Genomic DNA, 15029 nt, shown 5'->3' with positions numbered 1-15029 from the left:
CCACATGAGCGAAATGCGGAATCCATATCAAGTAAAAGACACATGCACCCAAAAAATCCTCTCACCTCGGATACATTAAAAAATGTCTCCCGCATCCTACTTATGGCATCAATCTTTACTGGTGAGGACTTTCTCCCATATGGTCCACACATGTGCCCAACAACTAATACTTCCTCCACTCCAAAAATCGACTTTTCTCCTGACAAAGTCAAATGCACTTCTTCAAGATGGCTCAAAATCCTGTCACAATCAGTAATATGATCAGCCACAAATCTTCTACATCCATGCTCATTCAACTCTTCATTCTTCTCATAAATATCACATCCTTTGATCTGCACATCATCAAGAAAGGGTAAGGTCAACTGAGGAATATACTCCCTCAAAACTTTATGCATAGCATTCATCATATGCGCCACTGAATTGGTTGCTCCTTGTGGAAGCATACACATCCTAACCAATCCAAATGGTGTCTTCATGGTAGTGATATCCCAACTTTCCAATGCAAGCTAGAACATATCATATCCTAAATATAAATCACACGTAGAGTAAATTTCCTTCTTGCAAATGCTTCTGCAAATTCATCCACTATCAGGCCTGATCCAACATTCCTTATGGTGACTTTATTAATTGGTTGTAAATCCTATATAAACCTCAAAGCACTATTCTTCTTTAGAACAATAAACCACCAATTCAAATATGAAGATGAAGAAGGCTCCAAAATCCGCATTCTAATCTTCTCGTTCAAAAGCTCCATCAGCTTAGGGAAATATGCCTGAGGCATTGGAATAGGCTTTAAATTCCAGGTACTGTAAAGATCACCATAGGTGCAACTATGATCGTGGATCAACGCATCCAATTTCATCTAGCTAAAATGCAAAGGCTTTCCCATGCCTTGCCAACATCTACAAGAAACAAGCTCTTTCTGCAAGTAAAAGAAAGTTTATATCACCAATTTTCAGCTTTTGTAAAGTTTCAGCTATAAATTTATGTCCTACTCCATGTGGATCCCGCAAGCTAGGCTATTGAGATTATTGATATGTTTACAATCACACCTACTTCAGTCTCTTTATAAGGAGCAATGAGGGCTTAGAACTAGAATCCCATAGGCATAGTAGGAGAAGTGCTACCACCCAGTTTCCTATAAAGCATTGTACTTGCTCTCTTTTCTAATGCAATGTCATAGTACTTTTGTCCTTCAGTAAAGTCTATGTGTCATTGTCAGTCAATACACAAGATTATGTTTATGAGTCCATGCTTCCATCTTGGAACCTAATTCACTTGTGTAACAATCAGTCATGTTAGTGTCTTTATGAGCTCACTCTTTCTCTTCCAACCTCCATAGCTTCCGCATCTTCCATGCTCTAGATCCCGCACATTTTAACATGGTATGAGAGCCCAGTTGAGCATGGCTCATCTCGGCTTATTTCTTCTTTTCTCTCTCTCAGTTCCTCTCCAGCTTAGTCCAAACTCAGGATAAGTTCATGACTTCATTTTTAACTTCATTTTCATCTTGCACCTTGTGGCAACCATAGCCAGTCTGCACCCTGCCTCCTTTCAGCCCTTGGAACTCTTCATAGAAGCCATATCTTTGCAAGATTCCTTCTAGAGATATCTCCTTTGAGCCCTTGGAACTCTTCATAGAAGCCAGATCTTTGCAAGATTCCTTCTAGAGATATCTCCATCAACTCAAGGTGCTTCTTGTTTGTCACATCAAACCCCAACATTGGTGCACCTTAAGCCTGACATTGCCAAAAATTCATTGTCACTTCCTAGAATGCACCTACTGCCGTTCGTACTGCTGTCGCCATCACTACAGTTCGCGATGTCGATGACCACTATAGGGCATTCATGATAGCCCATCATTCAAGCTTCATTTCCATTAAAAAAAGTTTCAAAAATGATCGAGTATAGCTCTTGATATCTGCAAAAAACGAAGCCTGGGTCAAAACCCTAATCCATAAAGTCATAGCCAAACTTCACTAACACTCAAAAATCTCATCATTTTCTCTCACCTCCCACTTGGAGCAACCCACTACCACTCTGATCTACTGTCCCAACATCAAATCGAGGAGGGAAAGGACTTAGAATTGAAGAAGGATCCACGACCCCGAACTAAGAAGATTCGAGTTCGACATCAACTCAAACATAGTCTTTACATAGTGTATTTTCACATTGTCATTACTTGTGTCTCTTGACACACTATAATATGCTCTTCCATTGATAAAATCTGAGAATTTTGGAGTTGATTTGATGTTGTGCCTGCAAAATCCAACATGGGAAAAGACTCTTCAACAACTCGCTTCAAAGGAGTCGAGTTTCACACCTGGCAAACCCACATCAAACTCATCCTGATGAAGAAGGGCCTCTGGGCCATTACCACTGGAAAAGAAAAGAAGCCTCGTGATGCGGACCTTGCAGTCACTTGGCAAAAGAATGATGATAAGGCTCAAGCTATTATCAAACTGGAGCTAGACGACTGCTATATCCACCATGTGGATAACTGTGATACTTCACAGGATACATGGAAGAGACTTGACACTTTGTTTGGTGCATGGTCTAAGTCATCAAAGTATGGTCTCTTGATTGAATTTTTCAGGCTTGAAATGAAGTCCAACATATCACTTGCCACACATCTAAATTACATGGAAGGACTTCTAATCCAGCTTGTAGGAATCAACATTAAAATGGAAGAAGATGTTTGCATTGGTGTTCTACTTAAAAGTTTGCCTCTTGAATATAATAATGTATCAACAACTCTAATCAATATGCCAAATCCTAAGCTTGTTGATATCCAGGCATCACAGTTAGAGGAGGAAAAGAAGCTAAAAACTAAGAAAGAAGCAAGCACCTCTAGCGATGAACAAGCATTATATGTTGGCAACATGTACAAGGTAAGAAGGACCAGCTTTTCTATGACTTTTGCAAAAGGACTGGACATATTGAGAAGTTCTGCCATACTAGAAAGAGATCCCAAAACACCTATCTAGTTGTTGCTGTTAAAGAAGAAGAAGAACATGGAGCAAAAGAAGAAGAAGAAAAAGAAGACCACTAGGAGAAGGACAAATCTCATCAGTCCTTCTATTCAGATAGACTCTTTTAGCTTTGTACTACCTAGCCCTAATGCTTTGGACATAAACTTGTAAACTCCTCATGTACCCTTGTACTACAACCTCTGTACACTTTGTGAGGCCCCAGTTATAGCCTGTGGATGACCATCATGTTTGTGGTACCCACACTTAGCCTTTTCTGTAACAGCCTCTGGTGTTTTGCCATGTTTATGGTGTGCCCACACTTTGCAGGTGTTGCTTTCACTAAAGCCTCTATATGCTTTGTACTTTTGGTTGTGATTGAGGAGGGGTGTTGAAATGTTTACAATTACACCTACTTCAGTCTCTTTGTAAGGAGCAGTGATGGCTCAGGACTAGAATCCCATATGCACAGTAGGAGAAGTGCTACCACTCAGTTTCCTATAAAGCATTGTACTTGCTCTCTTTTCTAATGCAATGTCATAGTACTTTTGTCCTTCAATAAAGTCTTTGTGTCATTGTCGGTCAATACACAAGATTGTGTTTATGAGTCCAAGCTTCCATCTTGTAACCTAATTCACTTGTGCAATAGTCAGTCATGTCAGTGTCTGCATGAACTCACTCTTTCTCTTCCAACCTCCATAGCTTCTGCATCTGCCATGCTCTAGATCCTGCACATTTTAACAAAGACACTTTTTCAGCCAACCCATCACACTTTCAAGTGGTAAAGGCAAAGCCACAGGCTTAACCTTCTTTGCAATTATTTTGTACTTTATATCCACCCTTACTTCATCCCTGTTTTGCAACCCATAACATTCATGCTTAGCAAATTCTTGCATAACTTCATACATCTCTAAAGTGTCAACATAAATAACCTCTTTTTCTGCCCTATTTTTAGCATTAATTGATGTAAAAATTTCAGCCATTGTATCAATATCAACCACCCTGAAATACCTTCATTTGCAGCCATCAAACCATATGTCTTCAACTCTTTTTCATCCCATCCTACATATTTCTTTTCAGCCTTGCACATGGCTAAAATATTCTTAAAACTGTCAAGACTACATGTTGTCCATTCCTACAAGACAGAAACACAGTTTTTCCCTTTCTTGGAGGCCTAATTATCTTCCTAGAGGCATTGCCATAGCCTCCACTTACAAGAGTGATGTCTAAAAACCCTTAAACTCTCATGCATTAGGTGGCATGAGATTATCCCACATCCTATCCCGATTGCGGGGATGGTTCACACAAACATTGAGAAACTGTACCACCTTTGTATTGTCTTTACTCTGAACCCAAGCATATGAAGAATCATCATCCAAGGCCTTTGTTTCCAGCCTTGATTCTGAAATATAGGGCTGCCCTAAAATCACTGGATAACTACTTGAATCCTGCACAAAAAAATGATATTCATCCCTAACATCTCTAATAGTCATCACATGTACATTTCGACAAGCCACATAAAGATCCCCTGATGAATTGTTTGTTGCCCGCATGCGCCATCTCGAATCTACATCAATCGGCCAACCTCCATTCCCATACAAGCTATGTGCCATAACATTGATTTCGAAACCATAATCCAAGAGAGCTATGCAAGGCGTCTCTCTTTCTCCCACTTTAACAATTGTCTCTATTGTAGCACGAACCCAATGCATTCATGAATAATGACTGCTTGGAATAAAATATATTCTTCTTCATGTACTTGTTGATGGACATCCCCATTATACATAGCCTTCTCTCTATGCTTACTACTGCCCATAAGACCAACTTCAGCCCACAAGCTTATTATATCTCTATGTCTTTGTCTCAACCCACATCAATGTTGCAAAACTTTACCATCAAACTGTCTTTTTTGTTTCAACATATCAATGATTGCATCATGAAATTCACGCTTCATGATTCCAAGAACTTTGCCAAGCATGAATTCCACTCTATTGCCAAGTATGCAATCTTCCAAGATCTTTTTAAGGTTTGTGGCAATCTCAAGATCCAATTATAACCTATAACCGGGCTGCTTGCCCCTTTTCTTCCCTTCTTGTTTCTTCTCTTGAGATGCATCCTCCATAACATGCTCAAGTATGGATTTTTCAACCTCTTTCTACTACTCCATTTTACTTTGTGTTATGCATTTAGATGGGCCTGAAGAGGAAGGACCAGCAATGTCCTCATCTCTTCTTCTCTTTTCTTCCACAAGAGCTTCTTGATTATGAACCTTAGCCAAAGAAGCATAGGCTGAAAATGAATCCACTGGTATACTCCATCATGTTCTTCCTTGTATACTCTAACTTGCATCAGCCAATTCAGACTTTGTTGTTTTGCCTTTTTCCATGCAATCTAATGCCTACATCCAAACATGAGATTTTGCTTCAGCCATGCCTCCTTTACGAGCTTCTTCAGTCCTTTCAATTCTCAACCCATATGGCAACATATGCTGTCCTTGCTTCCACATCTTCCAACCTCTTCTATCGCATGCCACCATTTTTAAAATTTGGCTATATTGGAAGACCAACTTCTGTTGCATGTATTTTGCCATATTTCCAAAAGACTAACATTTTCACTTATGCTTCACGGTAGGCTATACAATCTCACTTTTCATGCTGTAAATTGTCACACCAAATACATCTCCTCTTGTATCCTTCTTTGTACAATCTTTGGGCTATTGTCGACCCTTCTCTTCTACCTTAACATCAAACTTTTTGACCTTTGCATAGATTTCTGTCAAATTCAATCACAAATTACGCATGCCTTTGATTGATTCATCCACAACATCACCTTTAACAGCCAGGGACCAACAGGTATAGCTGATTGTTCTGTCATAGCCACAAGTGCCTTGGCTACAATTTCAACCTCCTTTTGAGCACTAGTAGGTGTGGTGCTTGTACCCCATCTTAATTTCATCTGCTCTCTCTTTACCAACACATGCACTGCCTCAGTTACATTAGCCCAATCTGATTTCAACCTCGTTTTAGAAGAGGCATCTTCTAAACAATCGGCCAGCTTCTCCTGCAAGAAAGGATCTGCAGCCTTCAGAAACAAATCAATTTTCTGACTCTCCAATAATTGTTGCTCATCAGCATCCAACTATGCATACCAAGTTTCAAAGTCACAAAGCAAAGCTGTAGCAACCAACCCTTTATTGGGCTTTTCAATCCAATCTATAAATGTCTTTTTAGTTACCAATCCTGCATCTTCCAATAAAAACTCTTCTCTCAAAACTTTTTTAAAAGTTTCCCAATCAACATCTCTTCTACGTAACTCATCAATCAACATCTCTCAAAGATTTTTTAAAAGTTTCCCAATCAACATCTCTTCTGTGTAACTCATCAATCCGATCATGCAATGCATGCATGGCCAAACAAGAGAAATACCAACTCCATGCATACTACGGTACCCCATGGAACAACATCGTTTCTTCATACAACCGGATGAAGGCTGAAACATTTTGACCCTTAAACTGCTTCAATTTCTGTCCCATTACCTGCAATACATTCACAGCTAAGGAATCAATTATTTCTGCTTCCTGCCAAATTTGCATCTGTTGTTGTAACAACAGCTACTTTGTTGTTGTTGTAACAACAGTTGCTTCTTGTTGTTGTTTCTACAACAAAGCAATCATATATTGTAAAGTATCACCACTACTTGAACTTGTAGATTTTCCCATCTTTACACGCATGCCTACCGGCTTTCATGTCAGGTTCACCACTATCGAAGTGCTTGGGATCAAAGAGAAATGGTATCATCCAATAGCCTATGCTAGCCAAAAGTTAGGGATATCTGAAATTAATTATACTTATATGGAAAAATTATGCCTTGGAATGGTTTTCACATCAACAAAGAAATTTAAGCACTATATTCTCTATGAGAAGGTGGTATTTTTCATGAAGGTAGAGGGACTTTCTAATGCTTGTTGATGGTATATTTCCCCGGCTGTACACCAAACACATGGAGCCCTAAGAGGAACACCAAGAAAACAGGGAATATACTGCAAGAAAATCTATCTTGTATCATCAATAAACATCTTTTTCATATTTTGTATGACGATAACAAGGAAAAGAACACCAAGAGCAAGAAAACTTCTCGCAGCTTCATAGAAACAATTCTCACGTGGCTTTAACTTGAACAAAATTAATTATACTCTTCATATTCTTCATAGAATTCATCAAGAGACTACAAAAACACGAGAATACACCACTTTGAATGAAAATCATCACATAGTATTCTTCTTCGATAGTTCCATAGCTTTCTTTCACAATCTCTCACTCGTAGATACATTGTTTTACATACATTTAGCTATCTCTCACTCTCTCTCTCTCTCTCTCATACATGCTCTCTATCAATAGTATAATGGGATAATTAAGAATAATAATCCATAGCCCCTCTTTAGTCATGGATACCCCTCCCAAGAGGTATGTTTGATATGAAAGGTCACCAAAGCCACTATAGTGTCCCTTCGTAGCTCAACAGTGTCACTGTCACTTCAATCTTTACTTGAGTCTTCGCAAGCTACTTTTTCCACTTCTTTGAGCTATTTTGAACTTGTATTGCTCTCTTCCCAATGTTAGATCACCTTTTCCAAGCTACATATCCATCCCATATAACACTTGCTGAGGCATATAGAACATAACAAAACAGAAATAGAGGCTCTACAAAAGCTCAATGAAGGGTCCATAGAACCATATAGAAGGTCATTAGAAAGCCTTTAACTCAACTAAACCATTCAAAACTATTAAGAATCAACCAATAACATTCGAAACACTCTCAAATACTTCCAAACCAACTAATCATCATATAAAATCCATTAAAAAACAACCATTATGTCCACAAAAATAACAAAATCAGCCAAATATCAAGTCATTTCAACCCTCAACAAGCTGTCCGAGTGACGCACAAAAACATACTGAATGGCACAAATATGCGCTTTAATGACTTGATAATCACTATCCAATGCACCCAGGATTTTAAAGCAATGCAACAATCAATAAGAACTCAAAGCATATCTAGAAGACCTGAATGTGTCTAAGCAAAGATTACAGGTGCTCTTGCCTATGGACTTATCACTCCTTGTCTCTCTCTCAATCTCACAATGTGCAAATGACCTCTCTCTTTTCCTTTTTTACATTTTATGTTTTCTCTTTCTCCCCTCACACTTTGTTTTCCTTCTTGGACATAAAACTTTTTTTCCCTTTCATCCCTTGTTCCCCTATTTCTTGGTTATACAAAGAGTTATCTTTTCCTTTCATCCCTTGTTCCCCTATTTCTTGGTTATACAAAGAGTTATCTTTTCCTTCTTTATCCTTTTTTCCCAAACCTTAGTGTCTCAAATCTGATCAAAATACACTTCTCCTACTCTAACCAATGCACAGAAAGCTTCCTAAACCTAAACTAATCCACAAAAGAGATCGAATGGCCTCCAACTCCCTTGCTTCTTACCTAAACCCAAGTGTCATTTTTGGATATGAACTCTTACTTCTCATCACTCAATTTGGAGTGCACAAGCACTCAAGCTTGAATCCGTAGGTTCTAGAAATAGAATCAAAATGTCATCGCTTTCATGAGCAAACCACCAAGATCCACAAACTGCTTATTGCTTCAAGTGTTTAAGGCGAGAGCTCCATGATTCAAGATGCGCCCTCAAGCAAGATCCATATCCAAGCTCTAAGCTTCACCTTCCATAGCCATGTGCACAAGAAGGGAAAAGAGCAAAAGATGATGATGAAAAAGAGAGGAGAAGATGAGCTTCTCCATAGTCCCTCACTCTCTCACACACACTCTCTCTCCCTCTCTTCCTCTATGATGCACAAGAAGGAAGCAAGAGCAAGAAGCAAGAAGAGAACAAGTCTAACCACACATAAGAATGAGCTTCTTCATTCATTTCTTGACTTTTATACATGCCCTTATCCCTTCCTTGCATGGACATCCCATTTTTGGTTTGGCTTTTGTCCTATTCCTCTATCTCTTTTCTTCTCCTTCCTATTAGCATAGGCCTTAACCCACACCTCTCATTCTTTACAAATTGCATGAGAGAGAGCCTGGCACTCTTTTAAAAGATAAATTGCAATGCACCCGGTGCCTTTCTTGCTAGCATGTTAGGGTGCACTTATTATTATGTGATTCCTTTTACATTGAGACTTTTTCCTGCACTTCATGTCTTCATATTTTTCTAAGTGTCTCTTTAGATTTTTTTGAGTGTGCCTTTCTCCTACCTTAGGACTGTCTTTCATTTTTTATTTTTAGGCTATTTTGTCTTGGTCCTCCAAGGATGTAACAACTTTCATTATTATTCTCACACAATGGAAGTGGCATTCTAGCAATTGTCTTCTCTCTCTTGATGTTCACTTGTTTGCTGTGAGTATTTGTGTACATGCATGTTTTTAAATCCTAACCTAACATTTAGCTCTCTCAATGAACCACTTGTCGTGGTTCTTTATGAAGTGGTCCTTGCAGTATGATATTTTTGGGGGGACATGCTATAGAGGTGAGATCCATGCATGCTTTAGATGTAGGTAATAGAGATTTTGTCACATGACCATGTTTATTTTAGCGTGAGAGAAGTATATGGACAGAGATTGAAGGTCATACTGGAAGGGTGAGGGGAGGGGGAGAGAGAGACTGAGAGATTGAAAGAGAAGAATGATTGGGTGGCTCGAAAGGGAAATCGTGCCGCCTGGGGTCTTCATAAAAGTAACTCTTGGTGAAAATCTATGATGATGGTGGGCTGACTCAATGAAACTCCCTTTAAATACAAAGTCTTTATCTTACAAATTTTGGTTGGTGCTTGTCCTCTTTCCTCTACACTCTTGAGATATCTCGAATGGTTGGATTTTCTCTTATGCAACATGTGAAGAAACTTCTCTTCATCAATTTCTTTCTTAAGGGTGGTAATCTATTAAGTAGATATTTTAGATTATGTGTCATTAAATATATTATCCTTTTAAAAATAGAATTTTCACCTACAATTTGTTACTTTTTATTTTTATCTATCAATTAATGTATTATGTTTCTTCATAATTTTCCAATTATTTTACTATTATCTTAATAGTGTATTGTATTTGTCACTAATAAAAGAAAGGAAAGCATTTTGACTATCTTTTTTTAATACTTTACTCCTATGATTAGTTTTTTCTTAGGGACTACCTTATTTGCTTTCAATTATTAACTACTAGGTTTAATTTCTCCTTGTATGTTTCTACATAATAATCTATTAATTTAGTACTAGGGGCACCTAGTTATTAATTGGAGCATTCGTATGTGCAACTAAAATGTTGATGGTTGAAGATGGGCATGCTACAGTAGAAGGTCCTACCACATTCATCCGCTTGCGTGGGGCATCATTACAAAAATGAAGGGGTAGGAGAGATAAGGAAGTGGTCTACATCACATCACATGTCTTCATCGGGGGGAGGGATTAGCTCCATTTATTTGCTTCATTTCCTTTGCCTTCTTTCTCTCTCTTCTCTCTCTTTTATTGTTCTCTCTCTCCCCCATTCTCTCTCTCTCTCTCTCTCTCTCTCTCTCTCTCTCTCTCTCTCTCTCTCTCTCTCTCTCTCTCTCTCTCTCTCTCTCTCTCTCTCTCTCTCTCTCTCTCTCTCTCTCTCTCGCTCTCTCTCTCTCTCTCCATGATTTGCAAATTAATAGACTCCCCCTTATGATTACAGCTTGGATTTCCCTATACTTGAACTCAATCAATGAGAGGTAAACCATGTGATTAGGATAGACATATTGAGACTAGAAATTGAGAGGAGTTGTATTAAACCCCTTTCTCTACATGGCACAAGGATGGAACAGTATTAGAGTCACTTCCTTTAGCTCTCTAAGAATGGGTTCATTGTCCAATCAATCTATATGGATGCCAAGCTATGACATGGGCTACATATAGCTATTGAGTAGATCCATACCTCAACACATCATCTTCAAATTGAGATAAGTAGATGGGAAGGTATGGTGACAAAAGATTGCATGTGCCAACTTTGTGAGAGAGAGCCAAAGACAAAGGACATTACATCTATCAATGTATCATATACTACGATATTTGAGGTAGATACCATTGTCTATTTTGAGAGGGTTTTGGCCCTATAGGGTAGGTGATGCAAATTGAGAACCAATGGTGTTTGGGATTCTTTCTCTTATGGCTTCACAGGCATAAAGTAGCTATTCTATGAGATCCCCCGTAGCTAGCTCCACCCAAAAAAAGGGTTGTTACCAACTTTTTTGCCACCACATAGTCCATTGACCATCATTGCTGATAGACAGCTAGCAAAGGCACATCACAGAGCAACTTCATCTTCAAAAGATATCTCATTGGATAGAGTAGTGGCACTTAGTCAAGAGAGATGCCTACATTCGCCTAAGAGGAGACCTAGACACCCTTATCATGGATAGATTATAGCTATCACTGAGTGCCACAAGAGGCAAATGTTGAGGCATATTGACCACAGAGAGCTACATCTCCACACCTAAGAGAGATACTTTAGTAAGGGAAAACGCATGTCTACCATTTCTCTTTTCTTCTTCTTTTTTCCTATTTCAATATCATTGTTTACGTTGTATCATGGGCATATTTTGACATTGATTATTACCTAATTTCTAGTCTTTACAGGTATATCTTTTACATTTTAAGATGAGACATGCACGTCATTGTATGTATCAATTTGATCTCATAGGCCACATTGTCCCTTTAGAGACATTAACATTCTCTCTCTCTCTCTCTCTCTCTCTCTCTCTCTCTCTCTCTCTCTCTCTCTCTCTCTCTCTCTCTCTCTCTCTCTCTCTCTCTCTCTCTCTCTCTCTCTCTCTCTCTCTCTCTCTCTCTCTCTCTCTCTCTCTCTCCACTTACAACCTCACAGCCTCTTATTTATGCTATGTCTCTCATGGAAAGGGGGAAGCTCCTTTTATAGTCGAGGGGCCAAGGGGGAGAGTTTTCATGTTGAACAAGGAGAAAGGGAAGGACAATAAGGTGTTTGAGGATGATTATGGTATCCAAGGGTGGAGAGGATGTGTTAATGGGGTGGAGGGGACTTGCTAGGCAATGGGGTGAAATGGAGGGGGGGGCACTATCATTACATGGTGGCCTTTAAGGCCGCCCCCTTTCCCCTTTATCCTCCCTCAAAAGCCTTAGGCTCTTTTTTTCGTTCTTGATCTTCTTCTTTTTTAAAAAAAATAAATAAAAATAAATTAAATATATGTGTTGTTATTCTCTTTTTTCTTTAAAGAATAATTATTAACCTCTTTTTTTTCCATTTTTCCTCGCTTGGATATATTACATTGGGTATGTCTCAGTCCTCCTCAATTTGAGTGTGAATACACTTTTGATCACTATGAAATCGTATTTACTAGATCATTGCATCATCATAATGATTAGACATTCTGAGACCACAATGAACCATTGTAACATCACAATGATTTCCCAAATGTTTTACCACCAAAACTATCCACTTGGATTATAACTCAAAATAATTTAATTTAAGCTAGTTCCAAGGAAAACTCTAAGATCCATTAAGTAGTTCATTGTTGTGATTAGATAACTATGACCTCTTAAAGTGAACCATTTAATACAACCTAAAGCTAGTAGGGGTTAGAGAATAAATATTAAACACCTTGATAGTAGGGCAGGAAAAGAAAGTAGCTGAATTGACCAAGATCTAATAAATCCATTATTCATAGCAATTGTCATTGATCTTAGAGCATTTGAAGCCAAAATTGTTCAATACATTCAACTAGGTTTAAATTTTGGGACAATATTTTATGAACCTAGTGTTTAGGACCTACCACATGTTGAAACACTCGAGCCTTGTAGCAAAACCTTATTAATTCAAGATGAACCTAAGAGAGGACCTCCACATATTCATTGACCATGTAGATGACCTCTTGGAATACTAATGATATTTTTATTATATGTAGGAGACATTGAATAGTTTAAAAGACACTAGCTCAATTAGAACTAGTGGAGAGATAGTTCAAGAACTTAAGGACAACATGATACACCTCAATACCATCATGAAGGAAGCCATTACAGGTCTTCTCATGCTTCTTGAGATAAAAGAGATGAATAACAAAGGGCAAACGGGACTAAGGATAGACAAATCACCCATGAACTCATCCATTGACCTTTTTTTATGACACAACTATATCTAATATAGCCCCTATAGACCACAATGTTAGAATGCATCATCTTATGGTCTAGGCTAGGATCTAACATAAGGGATAACTAATATAGTTTCATAGAATAGTTGAATAGAACTTTATTCATGAGCTTAGACAATGCCAATAAGGTCCTATTCTCTAGCAAATATGTTTCAGAGATCCAAAGCATGTACAAGAGGATCCAAACCATAGAGTCGACTGAGCCATAGCCAAAGTATTTATCAACAACCTCAAGGACAAGAAATTGTATGATACTCTAGCTAGCAATTCTATCTTGAATAGGAACTCATTAAGCCTAATCTTAGAGGAAAACATCATGATAGATAACCTTAGAGATAAGTTGATCTTAAGTGGACAATGAGAGTGTTGTGTTGAGAGAAAAAAGGTAAAGGAATCAATCATTTCCTAAGAGGGGGTTGTTATCAAAGAAATAGTAGTAAAAAACTAGCAAAGATGGTTGAATTTCTTAAGGGAAGACCCATATATAGACCCATCCTATAGTGAATCTATTGTAGAGAGATACCCGCCTGCTAGTAGAATGCCCCAAGTATATATATATTAGAAAACTTGTGCTAACTACAAAAGATGTGGACGTAATGCTCAAGGCTATAAATCCCCTAGGAATTTAGCTTATCCAAATCAATATGGTGCAAACCATGGCCATGTAATAAAGAAATGTTGTAAGGGAGGGTGTTACACTCACAAGCCCAACATCGAGACCATGGACAAGCCCTTATTATTTCAAGGGTTTTGATGCAAGAAGTACATGGCCACCTCTCACCTAGCACGCACGCGCACACACACACACACATAGACTGAATAGACTTACCAATACCTACCATGTCACCATGGCTTGATTGTTAAGTTGCATATCCACAATTCATGTTTAAGCTCAATTGTTCATCTCCTTGCATTCATTGTTGGTGCACTATAATAAAGCACAAGCTGCATATACTTCTAACCTTATAATGGGTGATTAGTCTAAGTATTGGAGCTAGGGTTTGGTATAAAGGCTTGAGTCATAAGCATGTGCACATCTTTTTGCACAATAATCAAAAATTATATTAATGCCTCCCTCCCACCATTACAAGAGATGAGTGTCTTGCTCTACCATAGCAACAAGTGAGTATCTTGTTGAACTACCATCATCTTCCCCATTTTTTTTCTCTATGATAACATTGTTCATGGCAATCGCTATCCAATAGCTACCTTGGCTATGGCCATCTTCTGATTTCTTGAGTATTTCATAAATATATCCTTTGTGCAACAACTGTGAGAACTACCCTTCTTTACATTGGTATTAGAGCTTTGTGTTTTGATCTAATTGCAAGATCATTTTATTGTCATAATCTAGTCACAAACATTATAGACAAGTAACTCGAGTTGAAGGTTTGGTCACATGCTTTGTTTAGTTCAAAACTATGACTAGTCTAGGACTTCTACAACAAACCATGACTATTTTGGAACTTCCTGGAAGAGATTTTCAAGAGAATGGAGACTTCCTGCCATTTTACCAAGTCATGACCATTTTTCAATGATATTTTGATGAGATAGGTGGACAAAATGGAGGGAACAAGGTTTAAAGACAGCTAAGATCCTTGTTACTTTTGAGGAAGAGTCTATTCGCTCTTCTTTCTCGTATTTTCAGCAATGTTTCATGGGAGAACCATCTTCATCTCCTCATAATAGCTACCATATCCAAAAAGGACACCATATGAGTATTGTTCACTTGATGCACTTGCTATTGAGTAGTTATTTGTTGATCTTTGAGGCAGCCACCCACATGGAGCAATTAGTGCATTTCACGTTATTGAAGGTTGAACAATAAGCTAAACAACTTCTTCTTCACCCCATGATTTTATG

The sequence above is a fragment of the Lygodium microphyllum genome, chromosome 9, assembly GCF_053477565.2.
Source record: "Lygodium microphyllum isolate KBCC chromosome 9, Lygodium_microphyllum_v1.1.10, whole genome shotgun sequence".
Taxonomy (NCBI): Eukaryota; Viridiplantae; Streptophyta; class Polypodiopsida; order Schizaeales; family Lygodiaceae; genus Lygodium; species Lygodium microphyllum.
This window is presented reverse-complemented; position numbering follows the sequence as displayed.